Source organism: Sprattus sprattus (assembly GCF_963457725.1).
Source record: "Sprattus sprattus genome assembly, chromosome: 4".
Taxonomy (NCBI): Eukaryota; Metazoa; Chordata; class Actinopteri; order Clupeiformes; family Clupeidae; genus Sprattus; species Sprattus sprattus.
This window is the reverse complement of record NC_137923.1, coordinates 15,202,676-15,220,739: the sequence shown is the minus strand read 5'-3', so window position 1 is coordinate 15,220,739 and position 18,064 is coordinate 15,202,676.

Sequence of the window (18,064 nt, the reverse complement as noted above, 5' to 3'; positions counted from 1 at the left end):
ATTTAATGGTTATCACCATTATCAGTTGTGATAGTAGGAACTGTAGTGTCACATGGATTCCCCGGCCATTGGTGATATCTGTGGGTTGATTACCCAACCCCAACGCTCTCTTAGTGTTTTCCTGATGCTATATTTAGAAACTGTACCCTGCCAACGCTCTAGTTGCAGGCTGCTTGCAGGTCCCCAAAGCCCACCACACATTGATGGAAACCACACAAACACAGTGTGAGTGGGACCACAATACATCTATTTTTCTTTATCTACGGTGCCTGTGATCCTGACCTTTGTCGTTACTGAGTCACCTCACCACAGTCACAGCACTTTCATGTGCAGCATTTAGGCTCTCTTCCCCTTGTTGATCAGTTGAGTTGTTGGCTTATTTGAAGTGAGTCATGTCACAAACAAAAACAATGGCCCACACTGAAAGACAGAAAGAGCATTGGAGAGAGTGTGTGTGTGAGAGAAAGAGAGAACAAGATGGAGTGAGAGCAATGTGAGATGCTCATACAATAATCTTTCCATATTTAGACACCTTTGTTATGGAACTCCTGATGAGATACCATACAATGGTCAAAGGCAAATGTCTCTGGCCGCCAGAGTGGCAGACAAGTAGACTTCCAAAGGAGGTCAACCTGAGTTATAAAACTTGTCTGTTTTGTGGAATAGCTTTGAGTTTGGCCGATCAACACACATTTAATGACAAAGCTATTCATTACAGTAAGATTTATGTAGACCACACATACATATATTCCAATAACAATAAACCAAAGTCCGCTCAAACAAACCTGCACAGTGCTCTGACGCCATCATGTGGTTCTATAAATAATAACATAGTGAAGTATTTCATCTTGATGTACCAATCCTGACAAATCTATTTCTAAACGGATTCGGGAAACCATCAGAAAAATCACATGTATATCTGTATTTTAAAATGATCGCATAGTTTTGTAATTTCAAATTTTTAGATCTAGTTATTTTGTAACACCTCGATGTGATATTACGCCTGATGTCCCTCTTCACGCCAGCAGAGGGCCTTGCACAAGCTTTACCTCCTGAAGTCTCAATAAGCAGTATCAGAGTGGCCCATATAGGGAGAAATAATAAATGCAGCGAGGAACATCTAAAGGCTTTCAGTAGGTTAGCACTGCCACTCTCACACAGAGAGCTCACTGACTGACAGAGTGTGTGTGAGAGAGAGGGGGGGTAAATAATTCACTGCACAAGATTGCCCACTGAGCCCAGGGGCTGTGGTGGTGGAGAGTGTGTGTGTGTGTGTGTGTGTGCGTATGATTGTGCATGTCTGCAAGCGAGTGTTAGCAGGTACACAAAACAGATAGCTGCTGTTTAGTAAATCAAAGTCTGCGTGAGGCAGGAGGGTTGCTGGAATGTGTGTACATGTGTAGGAGAATGTGATGTTCTATATCGGACAATATATGCACGTGTGGAATGCCTTTGGATATTTATCGACAATATATGCATGTGTTGAATGTGAGCTGTATATGTGTGCTCGTGTTAAGATTTCACACCAAGGCAAAGTTTATACACATACAGATCACATATAGTACATACACATATTTCACATGTAAACATTTGTATCACAGGGTTAGAGCATAAATATTTCTCTTCACGCGACGCAAGGCAGAGAAACAACCAGTACAAGCTGCAGCTGGGTTACACACACATGCGCGTGCACACACACACACACGCACGCGCACACACACACACACACACACACACACACACACACACACACACACACACACACACACATGCACATACATGCGCACACACACGCACATAATCACAGCAAGCTGGAGAGCTGATCATCACACACACATACAGCATAACATTCAGCTGAGTAACTTGGACATACAGCCTAGCTCACAGCTGCATAACAGATACCATAGCAGCTGGACACACACATTCCTACACATCTGCAGTGGATACTCAATGTGTGTGTGTGGGTTCTTGGGAAGCTCAGGGGGAAGGGGAAGGAGGAGAGAGAGAACAGCAGGAGGCAGGATGTGCCCAAATTCAGACTCAACTCTGACCCCCAACCCCTCCCCTTGCCAGAGGCATGGGCGCTCACCACCCCAGGAGTACCCGCACCAACACCTGAACTACACACACATGAGGTGAGCGCTAAGCGCTGCTGGAGAATAATGCACAGGCACTGCTTGAGGATTGATAATAAGATTTAGATGATTGTAGTGTACAGGATCTGATAATTTTACAATTGTTTTAAAAGGTACTGCCAAAAAAGTGGAACATGTATGTTACATATAAAGGCTATGGCCTATTCACTACATTCTATTGCTTGTTTTGTACTGAGAAATTGGACAAAGATATAGAAACCCTCACATCCATAATGGGCCAGTGTAAGCCTAATGAGTCACCAGTGATAGAGATGTCTCCAAGAACACACACACAAACACAAAGAAACACCTTTGGAAGTGTATTGTAAGGTTTAACAAAATGTTCTGTGGTCCTGGCAACACAAAGTGGTCAAGTCTGTTTCCATGGTAACAACCGCTACATAGTGAAGATGTTCCTGTATCATCAGTCTCATGGGACTTTGGGGCACAATTGTGATAAGTAAGACAAAGTATTTGCCAGAGAGCATACAATTTAACAATCAAATCAGAAAACAATCTGGACCAGCTATTGTTGGATGAAGACTTCAGACAGAAGTCTGTTTTCCTTTTATCCTAATGCTGCTTTTTTCTCTACCCTCACCACTAGACCCCCACAGAACAAAGAGTGATTGAGACGGCACCCCCAGATGGACAGGACCCTCAGAGGCAAGAGTAGTTCACTAAATATTTCTCTTTGAGGACCCCTGGCCCAAAGCTGCCCCCACACTCATACCTGATTATAACTGTATTTAACGCTCAGTGCGTCATGGAAAACCTTAAAACGCACTTCAGTTACCTCAAAGCAGATCAAAGACTGTACACACACAGAGTTTGTACAGCCGCGGTAAAAATGAAGAGACCACTTCAAAATTATCAGGTTTTTTTTGGTTTTACTATTTATTGGTATGAGTTTGAGTAAAATTAACATTTTTGTTTCATTCTACAACGTTGTCCTGGAAGAAAAACTTGCTTCCTTTTGCTCTGACAATGTTCCCCAACTCTGAGGAGTGGTTTTTCCAGCAGGGCAATGCTCCATGCCACACAGCCAGGCCAGTAAAGGTGTGGATGAAGGACCACCAGATCAGGACCCTGTCATGGCCCTCCTAATTCCCAGACCTGAATCCCATTAAAAACCTCTGAAATGTGATCAAGAGGAAGATGGATGGTCACAAGCCATGTAAAGAAGCCGAGCTGCTTGAATTTTTGCGCCAAGAGTAGCATAAAGTAACCCAACGACAATGTGAAAGACTGGTGGAGAGCATGCCAAAAGCTGTGATTTTAAATCAAGGTTATTCCACCAAATATTGATTTCTGAACTCTTTCTAAGTTAAAGCATTAGTATTGTGTAGTTTAAAAATGAATAAGAACTTGTTTTCTTTGCATTATTCGAGATCTGAAAGCACTACATATTTTTTGCTATTTTGACCAATTGTCATTTTTCTGCAAATAAATGCTCTAAATGACAATATTTGTATTTGAAATTTGGTAGAAATGTTGTCAGTAGTTTATAGAATAAAACTTAAATGTTCATTTTACTAAAACACATACAAATAAATAGTAAAACCAGAGAAACTGATCATTTTGAAGTGGTCACTTAATTTTTTCCGCGGCTGTATGTGTTTGTGTGAGAGCGACCGAGTGACTGGCCGAACCATGCAAATATCATGTGCTTATTCACTGCTGATGTATTTTGTATAAATGTTACAAATAAAAAAAACTTTATTTTAAAGACCATTTATACTCACAATTTCTTCCATCATTGTTGGCTCACACCAATATGGATTTTTTTTTTTTAAGTGTCAGTATACAGTACGTCTGTACAGCTTCAGTAACACCTGGCAAAACCACTGATGTTCATATACTGCCAGTCAAATGCTTCCTGTCAACAGTAGTGCAACATGCAGAAACTGTGTATGTAGAACACAGACTGTGTCCTTTCCGAAATGGTTCAGGCGCCCGGCAGCTCCGTGTGCCCTCAGTGGAACAGGCTGCTGTGCTGAAGCACGTCCGTGGCTGACTGGAAGGCCAGCAGGTCCCCTTGGAAAGCACACAGGCTGCTCTTGAGCGCCCTTGCCTGGGCTCCCTGAGCGCTGCTCTTATACTTCATCCCCAGCAGCTTGTCAGTCAGGTAGTGCAACCACAGCACATTAGTGTGGGGGTGGTACTCACTCCATTCATTACTGTGAGAGAGAGAGAGAGAGAGAGAGAGAGAGAGAAAAGACAGCGAGGGTATTAATAAGAATACAACAGCACATTATTTGATGTTTTACCTCATGGATTTGATCGTTTCCCCCCCAAAAGACACAATTTCAATTCTTGGAACATATTTCAAAAAAAGTTGGGACAGTAAAGCATTTACCGCTTTGTAATGTTGTTATTCCTTTTCTCAACACTTAAAACACATTTAAGGAAAACACCAAGCATTTGAGGTGAAACTTTGTTCCATTCTTCCGGCAAACAACTCTTAAGGTGTGCAACGGCACAGGCTCTACGCTGTTGCATTTTGCGTTTCAAAATGCGCAACACATTCTATATTGGGGACAAGTCAGAACAGCAGGGAGGCCAATCTAGCACCCGCAGAATCTTCTTCCTCAGCCATGCCTTTGAAATGTGTGCATAATGTGGTGTTGCATTGTCTTGTTGAAATACACATGGGCGTCCCTGGAAAGGATGTTGTCTTGAAGGCAGCATATGTTGCTCCAAAATCTCTCTGTTCTCTGTGCTTCTGGACACGATTAACATAAGGCTTCCTAATGTTTTAACTACCATTTGTGGATGTAACTACGTATTGTAGTGCTTGACAAAGGTTGCCAATGTAATCCTGAGCCCATGTGGTTATATCGCTTGTAGATAAATGACGGTTCATGCAGTGCCATCTGAGATCACGGTTATTCAGCTTAGGCTTGTGCCCTTACCCTTTACACACTGAATTCCTCTAGATTCCTTAAATCTTTGAATTATGTTAAGCACCATGGAGGGTGAAATATCCAAATCCCTTCCTATCTTTCTTTGAGAAACAATAATTTGCTCACACATTTCTTGGCAAACTGGTGATCCTCGGCCCATCTTTGCTCCTTAAGGAAAAGGCCTTTTCTGGATGTTGCTTTTGTTCCAAATCATGATTACAATGATCTGTTGACATCACTAGTTTCATTATTCTACCTCATTACTACCCCTAAATTGCCCCCGTCCCAACTTTTTTGGAATGTTTTGCAAGCTTGATGGCAGGAATGGATGTATATTTACAAATCAAATGAAGTTCAACCTACAAAACATGAATTATCTTGTGTTCATACTGTCTGCAATTAAAAACAAGTCAAGGTAATATTATAATTTACTGCTTTCTTAGTATTTGCATTTTCCATACCGTCCGAACTTTTGCTGATTTTGGGTTGTAGCTTTTGACAGAAGGGCCAGAGTAGGCAGGAGACTCAGAGCGAGACAGGAAACAATGAGGTGGGACGGAAACCTGACAAGCGGGAGTGGGATGGGCATGAGTGAGGTGTGCTTACCTGTTCTCCTCCCGCATTTTGCGGTAGATGTCGAACTGGTAGTCGCCCTGGCCCATGAACAGCTCTTCATCAGCAGAGATGTCACAGGACACTGTTAAACCATCTGACAGTAGGAGAGGCAGAGAGGAAGAGGGAGAGGGATGTGTAGGCATGACACCTTTATTTCAGCTTATTTTGCTAACTTTATAAAACCTTAAAGAGATTAGAGCTTCCCTCAGGTCCAGATGTCTGTTTTTAACAGCCTGGGCAAATTAAGAGACACAATATCACAGCCCAACATTAACAGCCAGCTGAGGCAGGCGAGTGGCCTACCTATCTCCAAACGAGACAGAGAGTAGTCAATGATGTTGACCTGCACCCCTCGGGTCACTATGGAGTGAGTTTGGCCGTTCAGAAGGTAGCTACATGCCTTCTCCTTTGTGGTCTTCACCAAGATATTCCCCCAGTGCAGGTCCCTATGGAAGAGCAGAAGGGGAGGTGAGGGTACAGATGACATAGGTTAGGTTGGTTGGTCCATATTTCAGAGCAATGTGTGAGTTCACTGGGAAATGCTGTATGGGTGCATACCTGTGGTATGTCATGTTTGTGTTTGTGTGTGTGTGTGTGTGTGTGTAGATGGACATGTTTTGCGTGATGTGTAAGCTTTCTGACCTGTGCTCAAAACACAAGGCCCGCTCAGCCACGGCCAACGCAGCAGTCACTTGCTGTAGGATGCTCTTCGCCTGAGCCAGAGAGGACAGCTACACACACACACACACACACACACACACACACACACACACAGTGTTACAACAAATCCTGATGTTGAGGCCGCCGACAGCACAAATATTTAAAGACATATGAGTGACAGACATGCCAGCAGCAGACACACTGGCTGCCCATGTCCATCACACTGGGGACTACTATATAACTCTCTCTCGCACACAAACACACACACACACACACACACACACACAAGTGGGTGGTCAGCTACCAACACAACCCGGGGAAGGCTTATTTTGAGTGTCCACCCTCAGCTGCAGTAGATCGTCATGAGCAAAGACATCTCAAAAGCCATGATTCCACTTGGGCTGTTTGTCCAGCCGAAGACACAGCCCACCATAGGGGGACAATACAATGGGATCATTCCAACAATGTATGGTAGCTACTTGAACGTGTTCCACTTTACCTTGCCGTTCATGTTCTCCAGATCACTCCCGCCAAACTCAAACTCCAGCACCAGGAAGAACTGCTCCTCGCCGAAGAAATCTGAACGAGGAACAACTTATGTTACAACACCATGTTATGATCACTAGTACTAGACACTCAATCAGACTGACATAAACAGCAAGAAGATCAAAGTGACAGACACACACAACCATGGAAAATAAGGCCACAAATGTTTCTATGGGAACAGATAAACACATCAGTAAAAATGTAGACACAGGGTGTGTTTCCCAGAAGCACTGGATGCCCATAACAACAAAGACAAAAAGGGTTCAAAATGGCAGGCTCTTTATGATCATAAGACATCAACGCTTGTAGGAAACACAGCCCTGGGCCTGTTTGTCCTCATCAGTTAGTAGATGGTCTGTTCCCCAGGGCAAACCCTGAGCCAACGCTGGGCATCAGGCCCTGGAGTTGCTTACCTGGCCGGTCGTTCTCCGAGCCCCGCTGCTTGTCAAACTTGTCCCATGCATTCAGCAACTGCGAAGGGTAAGTGCCCTGCACACAGTGCAGGCTGCAGGGGAGAAAAAGAGCACACACACACGCACATTAAAACACAGCAAAACACAAGACACTGCTTTAAACTCACACACTGTTATGCACATGCGCCAATGTGAGTGAGCTCAGTGTGTTGAGCGTGAAAGAGGGGGGTAGACCACTGTAAGTATGCTTATGGGAGAATAGTACAGAGAAGAGCAAGCGCCTCACTGCTGATCCCCACTCACTTGTTCAGGCTGATGAAACCGTTTGTTCTGTTGTTGTCCTTCTGATCCAAGCTACTCAGCTCCCTGGAGACAGACACAGACGCAGACACAGACACACGCACAAATGCCCAGTTCAACAAAGTGCTGAGGCCAACACCAAAAAAGGCAGCATTGTCTATAAAATGAAAGTCGATACTGGAGAAATAACGTAGCCAAGTTAAAACGCACTTGGAGATGATCATTTCATGAAGGATTTCTCCAAATGTCTTCTGGTCCTCTCCATTGACTTTCTGTTTGCCTTCCACAGGAATAATCTACAGACAGCGCAAGGAGACAGAGCAATCAATATTACCAAGGCATCATCAGTAAGGAAGAGATATGAGAAGGCACAATATGAGAGAGAGGGAAGAGTGGCGCAGAATAGAGCAGCACCAGCAAAAACACAGCCATCCATCCATCCAAAGATAAATCCATTAATCAATCACACCCATCTTCAGGATTTCTCAATGAAAGCTTCATGGTAGGCCTGGTTCAATAAAACACAGAGATGCCTGTGACAAATATTTAACTGCTAACTTTAACTGCACTGTAGCACGCGCAGTCTCACGGCATCTGAAATGTAACAGTGAATGAAGTCCAGGGTGAACTTGCCTTGAGCGCCACTGGTTGGCCGTCTGGGTTGGTAGTGGAGAACACCTCGCCAAAGGTGCCTTCTCCGATCTTGCGGCACAGCTTCATGCGTGAGGGCGGAATGCACTCGTCGAACGTCAGAGGGCCTTCCTGCTGGCACTCCTGGTACACCTTGTCGGCGTCGCTGATGTCCTCCACCGAGAGCTGGAGGCAGGAATGAGGGGTCAGGTCACACACGCTCAGGTGTTGAGGCAGTATGTCTGGATTGGTATTTCCATGTTTGGATTTTAACTAGGCTGAGTAGGTTAGTGAATAGGACAGAGTGAGTGAGTGACTCACCAGAGAGGAGCTGGGTGATCTCTGGATTAGGCGGGGGAAAGAAGTGCAGGACGGTGAGGCAAAAATATCCTGACTGGCATTCAACCGCTGCACCGCTGGAGACTGAATGTCGGTCAGAGCAAGACGCCGGGGAGTAATGAATGCTATCGGTACACGTACACGGACACAGACACACGAACACACGAACACACACACAGAGTGTTTCAGTTGGAACCTGAGAAATATCACAGGCAATACAACTATTTCACAATTTTTCAGTTAAACAAGGTTCAAATAGGAACTGAACAGTTACCCATCAACCACCATCTAAGCTGAATTATCATCAACAAACATAGCACAGTGAACATAGCACACTCCATATCTGGCTAGCACACTCCATATCTGGATGCAACACAGATCCAAAGAGATATGACTAAATAGGAAGAGTGTGTCTGGGTGTGGTGGCAATACCGTTTTTCTTCTTGTGGACAGAGAGGGCCGCCTTGAGCCGGCTCCACATGTGTGTGCTGAGGGAGGCGTCTGGGGATAAGCTGCCCAGAATGAGGGAGATGTTTAGCTGCTCCGCACGTACTGGCGTGATAGGCAGCGCAAGCCAGCTGGACATAGGCTCCTAAACACACACACACACACACACACACACACACACAGTTCGAATGCCAATGTTAAATCCTTGCAAAAAAGGTTACGAGGAAGAGATGTCTTGCATATGCTTGCATACTCACACACACATTCTTAAACAAGTACACAAGGTCACAAGAGTTTGCAAGCGCACACACACAAACTCTCCTAGTACGGTGTTGTCAACTTTCCATTTCAAATACACACAGAAATTCTAACTGCCTGAAAAAACACACACTTGACCAATCACACACGGCCAATCCATAACTTCTGAGTAAAAATACCTAACTTTAATATCCTTACCAGGAGCTTAAACACCAGGAAACATCCTAGACTAAAGACGATTTTTCTGCATCAGAAAGCACTTTAACAGTGACCTCACCTTGCCGTGATTGGCCACAGCTGCCCTGCCTAAGTCCAGTGAGTCGTGGGCGTGTCGGGAGCGGGCCGAGGTCTGACTTCCCTGGTTCCCCTCCCACTGGGCCACATCCCTCTTGGACCAGCGGTTGGCACTGAGGCCGCTAACGCAGGCCTTCCTCCCCGTTCCCGTGCGACCTGGCAGCTGCTTGCTCCGGCCTGCCAGCAGGGTCCGCTCCGGAGAGGAGGCCCCGTCAGCGCTGACTTTTGGGAAGGTGACCGACAGCCTCCTCTTGGGACAGCGCTTGGGCGGAGCGTGTGCTTTGCTGTGGGGCTCGACGTCTGAGCTGCTGGAGGACGATGTGGCGGGAGGCGGGACAGCGTCGCTGTCAGAGCCGGAGCCCTCAGGGGCTTGAGCCAAGGATGCGACGCCGTGCTGGCGGAGCAGGGAGGGAGAGAGGTGCACTGAGTCGAGCAGGATGACGGGCTGGCTGGAGACGCAGCGGGCCTTCAGCCGCTTCACCAGCACCTCTATCGCTGGAGCTTTATGTCCTTCCCCACTGGATCTTTCCTCTTCTCCCACGTCTCGTCCTGCTGCTGTTCCTTCTTCTCCGTGTTCCACGATCATCTCTGCCTTGTCGGGGGAGGGGATGGCAGCTGGAGTCGGTGGGACTTCAGAGCAGAGGCTTGACAGTTCTGAGGAGGACAGAGCAATAACGGGGCCCAGCCTGTCTCCAGCCCTGCCCCCGGCACAACGGTTGTCTGCGGGCGAGCGGTCCAGGCAGGAGGAAAATGTCTCCCCCATGCTGAGGATCCTGCTACTGGTGTCCAGCGTGGTGGAGAGGTATGCCCGCGGCAGCATCACCACAGGGCTGACCGTACGACACCGCACCTTCAGCATCTCCACCAGGGAGCAGAGACGCGTCTCGGCGGTCACGAAGCCGCTGGCCTCCTGGGAGACGCTCTCCCCACCTTGCACGCTGTCCTTGCCATCTAGCTGTGAAAAGAGCTCCAGGCTGAGCTGGTGCTCCTCTGGCGTGGGTTCTTCAGTCTGGCCTATCCCTTCTGCTGTGCTGGAGGGCTCCTCCAGCTGACTGGGCTGCTTAAGAGGGCTTGAGGGTTCGGCCAGGCTGCTCACCACCACCACCACCTCCTCCTCCTCCTCCTCCTCCTCCACCACCTGACTGTGCCGCTCCGCTGGAGGCAGGTGTGTGTCTGTCCTGGAGGGAGCGGCGGTGTGATTCTGCTCAGCGATGTTGCTCTCGCCGTCAGCGCCTCCTGTGGTCTCCAGGCTGACTCCCGGGGGTTGCTGCATGGAAATAGTCTCTCTGAGGCGTCTGTGCGGCAGGGCTCTGACGTGCACCGGTGGCCCCTGCTGCTGCGGCTGAGGAGGCTCGAAATCGGTGGCACTGTCCTCGGGGTTGAAGTGGATGCCGCTGACGGAGGGGTCCTGAGGCCGGGAGGGCAAGCGCCTGGACAGGACAGAGGGCGTACTGGAGAAAAGCGGGACGTGGCTGGACAGAGACGGGTCGTCGCTGCTCGCGTTCAGAGACGTCAACTCCTCCTTCAGCAGGGCCCGGGCACGGCAGCCCCGGAGCGGCACACGGGGCAGGCGCTTCCTGTGGGTGACTGCACGAGGGAGCACAGGGGCGGCACCCACAAAGTCATCAGAGGAGTTCAGGGTCAAACTGGAACGGAGCACCTGGAGCTAAATCAGGGGGACAGACATAAACATGCACCAGACATATTACCAGAAAAACTCAACTATTCCATTCATATTCTTCACACACACTTTTACGTAAATGTCATGATAATTTGAACATTATATGGACATTACATTTCACCCTGGTGAATTTAAAACCCAAAAGGAAGGGACATTCCTCACTGAATTCTCTTAGCACTGAGTCTTGCGCACAGTCCCAGACAGCTTAACAGGAATAAAACCAAAAAAAGACATTTCCCTGTTCACCCCACTCCTCCTCAGATTAGTAGTGATGGAACTGGAAATATTGCTATCTGTTGTATTAAGACAGTTGTATTAACTGCTTGTTCTGTACCTGCAACTAACTCTGGATGTGTACTCTGTCTGTCTCTCCCTAAGCAATTGACATGTGACCCCCTTCCCCTCCTCCTCTTCCTGCTAGAGTCCTTTGTGTCCTGGCATCAATCCCCTCCCCCCTCATAGGTGAACCTCTCACTGTATCCCCTCCCCCCCCTCTCACCTAAAGGGTGTGCCCCCCCCCCCCCCCCCTCCTTCTGTCCTGTAACCTGACTGAATGTATAAATGCCATTGCATTCTGCTATCAGATAGGCCTTTCTCTGAGCAGCAGCTGAGAGGGGGACTCCACGCGCTGAAATAAATCTACAGAAACCTGACTTCGTCCTCCGGTCCCTTCTTCAACTTTAGCGTGCTTATTAATATTCTGTCAGTAGTCACCCAGAAAGAGATAAGCTTGTCTGTAGAGTACAGCACAAAATGGGGTTCTAAATTCTTATTTTGGAGCATGGCTGATCCTGTTCTGCATAGGTGAATACACTTTTGCAAGTATAGAGCATTATAATTCAACTGACTTTAAAGACATGTGCTAGGAGCTGGAATAAATGGACAAACTGTGAGATTTAAGGGTGCAGGAGCAGAATTGTGAACTCCTAAATTAGTACAGTGACAATGGCTGGAAGACGTTCAGACAGTCAGATGACGCAGCATCCATACCGGTGGCTTTGAACTTGGTCCCCTCAGTTTAACTGGCCGAACTCTTCTGCGAGAAGTTACAAATTTGCCTCTTGTGCCAGGATCTGCAGAGTTCTCTAACCTGCCAGTAAAAAAAGTCAAACCACCACATTTGGTTAGATCACTCGTGTTTCCATTTTCTAACTTGTAGGACAGGAAACAAGAAGAGAAATATATACAAGTAAATTATGATGAGATCAACATTGTTATTAATGTATTCAAAAAGATTGCAATGATGAAGTTTTGAATTAAATCAAAATTAAAGAGAACGTCTAGAAAAAAATCCTTACTCTGATCTCTTTTGCCTTGGGAGTACAGAGGTGACCATGGGATTCTTCATCAGAGAGTCTTCCTCACTCTCGCTGGTGCTGAGGGGACGTGTTGACTTCTTCTGCCTCCTTGTGACCTTAATGGGCAGCTCATTCTCACTCATGCTACTGAGCAGTTTTCTCTCCGTCCCCTTCGTCATGGGCACCCGGGGCTGGTTTCTTATCCTGACAATGGTGTACATTATACAAGACATGAAACTACCAATAGATATGACCTTTTTGGCAAGAAACAATGGACAGATTTTCCTGCTGAACCGAATAACACCAATCAGTCAAGTGCTTTCTTTGACTAGGAGTGCATGCATCACCTCGTCACTGTGGTTTTGGGTACAGAATCTGTAAGAAATACGTTCTCTTCATCACTGTCCCTCTCTTTCAAATTTGACATCGCCTTCTTCTTAGCTGCCCTGGTTGTCTTGGCAGATCCTTTCTTTTTCCTAGTGATGAAAATAGAGCCATCAAACACAAGACAATCCACTTTAAATTTAACAGACTAAATGTCAAAATTATACATCGATTAATGCTGCTGTTTTGAGCAATTGTGTTAAGCTATGAGCACCAGGAACACTAACGTTACATAGCCTACCTTTTCTTCAGCTTCACAGAGCTGTCGTTGGCCTCGGCTATGGACGGGTCGGACATAGAGGTGCTAGAGAAGGCATTTTTTCTGTTGTCGGGGGAAAGCCAGGCGTTTAACTTTCGGATTGCTCCAGTTCGTCCATAGGTCTTCATGAACAATGGACGTCCAAGAGTGGCATTACTCATGATTAATCGTGTCGCTGGGCATCAAGAAGAAAAAACACTTCAAAGAGGTCAACAAAAATATGAGGAGAACCTGTGTGAGAGATGATTGATCAAATCAATTACGTTCAAATTGTAGTCAAAGTGGTCTTTAGTTGGTCTCGGCTTGCTAGCTAGCCCATATTATCTACGGCTAATCACTTGCTAAGCTAACGTTAGGCTAACTAAAGGTAGTTAACAGTACATTCTGCTAGCCGATTATCGGTGCTGTTAGTTAGCGTGTTAGCGTTAATCGTACTTGTATCTTGTGGGTGCACATACAATCTAGGGTAAGCTATATTGAATTGTCACCCATATTTGAATGGTGTTGTCATTCACACCAATGATATTGAGCCGTGTCCCATGTTATGCTATTATTTCGCCTTCTGTCTTCGCTCATGAAAACCTTGTAGCTTGATGGTTAATTAATGTTATCGTTTGTGGCTATTTTTTTGCAAGCGAAAGGGGCTGTACAGCGTTAAAGCTACTCACCTGCATGTATACGACTCTTTCTTGACTAATCTGGGTTTTTGGTCGTATTTCAGTTACGTTAACTCTAAATATGTTCATACATTTTCCATGGCACAAACCATCATATTTTCAGCTACCCGCTCCCTGGTTTGAAATGTTGACGCTACCTGATTGGCTGTTGTCAGTAAAGAATGGGTGGTAACCATAGACATCCTATTACGTATGGTGGTAACCATAGACATGTATACTATACATGTCTATGGTGGTAACCAGAGAATGGGCACTGATCTCAAAAAGAAACGTTTCTTTTTGAGATCAGTGGAGAATGGGTGGTAAATCAGGAAGTAAATAAGTAATTCTGGTCTCTGATTGGTTAAGACCTGTGTCATGACCGGAATGGAAAACACTATGGGCTCGTCTCACTCATAGACATCCTATTACGTAATAGGATGTCTATGGTCTCACTGATCTCAAAAAGAAACTTTCTTTTTGAGATCAGTGGCTCGTCTGCATAGACATGTACATTATGTCTATGATCGTCTGCCTGTGTCTGCATACAGCTAGGGTCACGGACGGTCACATACCTCCTGATCGTGTACACTTCAATCAGTTCAGGTAGCTTTCCTCTCATCTTTTGGTTGAAAAGCTTTTACCTATTGTTGGATGGACGATGTTTCTGTAGATTGTCACATACTTTCTACGTTTTCTCCCCAATCCAGTGAATATTATATAATATTATGAATAGAAATGTAATACATTGAATTGTATCGGTTGAAGAGATTATCTTAATCTCACCACTACATGTGCCCACACCATTTCACTGAAAGGATAACCTATTTTGGCAGTCAAAACAAACTAGTAAAAAACAGAACGAAATTTATAAATCATGTTGGTAAATCTTCAGCACTCAGTTGGCCTCCAGGGTACAGCTCTTGATTGGATCTCATCCTATTTAAACGGGAGACCATTTTCTGTTTCTTTTTATGATCCATCGCGTTGCCTAAGGTCCTCCAATAAATGTCTTCTCACGACCCCAAGTGCTGCACACGGTGCTGTGCCCCAACCCTCTGGAATAGCCTACCTCTGGAGTTAAGGTCATCTCACTCAGTGATCTCTTTCAAAAAAGGAATTAAAACTTCTTTATTTTCTTTATACAGCCTATTCATGACTATAGGTCTTTTTGTTTTTAACAATTCTTTTTATTGTTTGTTTTTTATTTCATGTATATACATATATATTTATATATTTTGCTAAGTGTGTTTGTTTGTTTGTTTATTTTAGATAATTGAATGTCTTCTCTGCACAAAGCACATTGTGTCTACGTATATCATATGAAAACGGACTCAGGCAGGTGTTTATATATATATATATATATATTATATTATATATATATATATATATATATATATATACACATTTTAAATATTATTCAACTCTGGCATAATGCATGCTCCCTCTGAATCACTATTTTTGTCCTCCAAGTGGTTTTAAAATGGTTTTTAAAAAAATCCTCCATGTGGTGAAGAACCTAATGAAAATATTTGTCTTTTTGAAGAATGTATACATTAATTGTGGAATGCTGTATCAAGCCACTATAGCAAGCATATTGGGCAGGTCCTCCCCAGACCTTCAGTGATCAGGTGGGCTATCTCCCAGGCCTTTCTGTGTGAAGTTTGCATGTTCTCCCCGTGTTCACAAGGGGTTTCCTCGACTTAGAATCCCAACAGAAAAAACATGCAAAATAACAGAACACATGTTCATCCCTGACCAAAGATGGACAGTTAACTTCACCTGGTCCCCGGGCGCTACAAGCTGCCCACTGCTCCTGGAGGAGTCCTTGAGGAAGGACGGTCCAGGATGGGAAAACGCAGAAAATAAATTCACCGCGACCTCAGGCCTGCCTGCGTGTGTGTTTTTGTGTGTGTCCTGTGTTGCCTCCATACTGTTTATGCACGTTTGTGTTCCAGGGTGTCGTGTGTGTCATTAAAAGCCTAACAAAGGTCTTAATTATATTCAACTGGCGCCCCCCGCGGGCCAGATGCGGTCCGTTAAAAAATGTCTGTGACCTGCCCGCTTTGCTGTCTTGTTGCCATGTGGACGCTATGATAAATAAAATCTGCAGCGGCGATTTGCTTCTACGATTACTCCCGCGTAGCGCTTCAGAATATTTCATTATCAGTGTCAAATTGGTGTCAAACTGGACAACAATCTGGTATTTGCGCGTTTTAGAGCGTGAAAATGTCTGTCAAAGTCGAAAAAACTGTCAGGATTCTTGGACTGCAATACCCTTTTTTACCATGTGGGGCCCCCAGTCTCCCTGATTGCCTGTCACGTGTTTGATTCTTGTCTTCATTGTGTTCACCTGAGTCTTGTTTGCTTGCCTTTATAAGCTGCCTGATCTTTTGTGTTTTTGCTGTTTTGATTTGACTCCATGTGATCACGTTGTGTGAGTTAAGCTTGTGAGTCTTTCTTCTGAGAACTTTGTTACCTTATTTCCAAGAACCTTTGTTAACCTGTTATTGGATAGTTTTTGTTGGAACTGTTAAACAGACTGAGTTTTACTGTCTAGGTTATCTATGATTTAATTTTGATGTGTTGGGAGGATTTTATGTATTCAAACCAATGCTTCTACTTCAGTATGAACCTCAGTGTGTGAACTTTGGTGGTATCTCTAGACAGAACTCAGTTGCACAGTAGTGGGTCCATATGGGGGCAGCGGAGAGGAAATCATAAACTAGGTCCAACACAAGTGGGTCAGATGCGCCTTGGCTGTGACTGGGGAGACATCCGACATCTGGGTTAAGATCATGACCAGAGCATTCATGTTCAAGTGCATTACGGTTCATTTGACCGCAACTTTATCTGATCTTTATTGGCTTCATACTCTGTAATAAACCTGAACAGTTACTTTTTAATTCTTGGTATTTTGAGATTTTCATTCTGATCTGAAAGAACATCTGATCTGTGTGTGTGTGTGGGTATGAGTGTAAGACTGAGTGTGAGTACCTGTAACTGCTGAGTCATGCTGTCGCTAAGGAGATACACCCACTACACCATATTCTCTGTTGGCCTTTGGGCCTGGTTTTCTGCTGGCTGTTAATGGAAGCGTGAAAGTAAAGACCTGCAGAAACACCACATACAGCTGCGACTAACAGGAAACCCATCACTGTTAGCCTGGAAGTTGCTGATCAGAAACCATGGCACCGACCTCTGCAAACAAGCCCATTTTAGGTCAGCCGGATGCTCTGTGAGCTGTGCAACTGTGGGGATAGGCACAGAACTCAACAGAGCCTACTCGACCCCAAGGCACTGGCTTTATCGCTTTATAGGATTTATGCGGCCATATTTGGTAGGGGCTAATAGGGAAATACATTTTTACAGGAAATTATGCGTTCCAGCGATTCACAGCACACTGGGGAGGTCTTAACTAGTTATGAATGTTTATATAGACGCTGTGAAACAAGCTCAAAGTAGGTTAACGGTAGAGTAGGCTATTTAAATATATACAGATTTGTAAATAATGTCATTTTTGTTTTTCCTACTGGTTAAGGTTTCAGGCCGGAAACCATAGGGTGGCTGGTTCGATCCCCGACCAGTAGGAAAAATGTGGGCGTGTGTCTACACCACCTCTGCCATAATCACTTTCACTTTTGTATTGTTTTCTGCAATTTTGGCAAGTGGCATCATATATGACAACATTGCGCAAGCTAGTGACTTGGCAACACTGCCATAGAACGTTCAGCATTGGGGAGAAGAGCGCAGCAAATCGTGTCATCGCTAAGCGTATCCAATTACCTTGTCTCATTCTCACACCTAAAAAAACACCCAAATAAGCCACCAATTTTGTAGAACGACCTGCCATAGACTAAACATAAGATAATATATACCATATAGACTAACATAAGATAAATAGCTTCAAATGACACTTGCTCAACTTCGGTCACACGATGCATTCGCAGGAGGAAGGTAGGTAGACAGAGAGGTTGGCCAACCAATCATTTCATCATTTGAATTTTTTTTTTTTTTTTTTTACAGCTATGCCACTGCCACAGAGGATGGATTTGTTTTATGTATTGGTATGTAAAGAGGATCTCAAGAAATATAAGAAAAATGCTTCTGAAATAAATCGCCTCTCCAGCATTTTATATTAGGTGACGCACTGGAAGCTCAAGGCAATGCGTGTGACAAACACAACAGTACAATCGGGCAGAGGAACAACAGACACAATCAGTGGTGGAATTACAGTGACAAA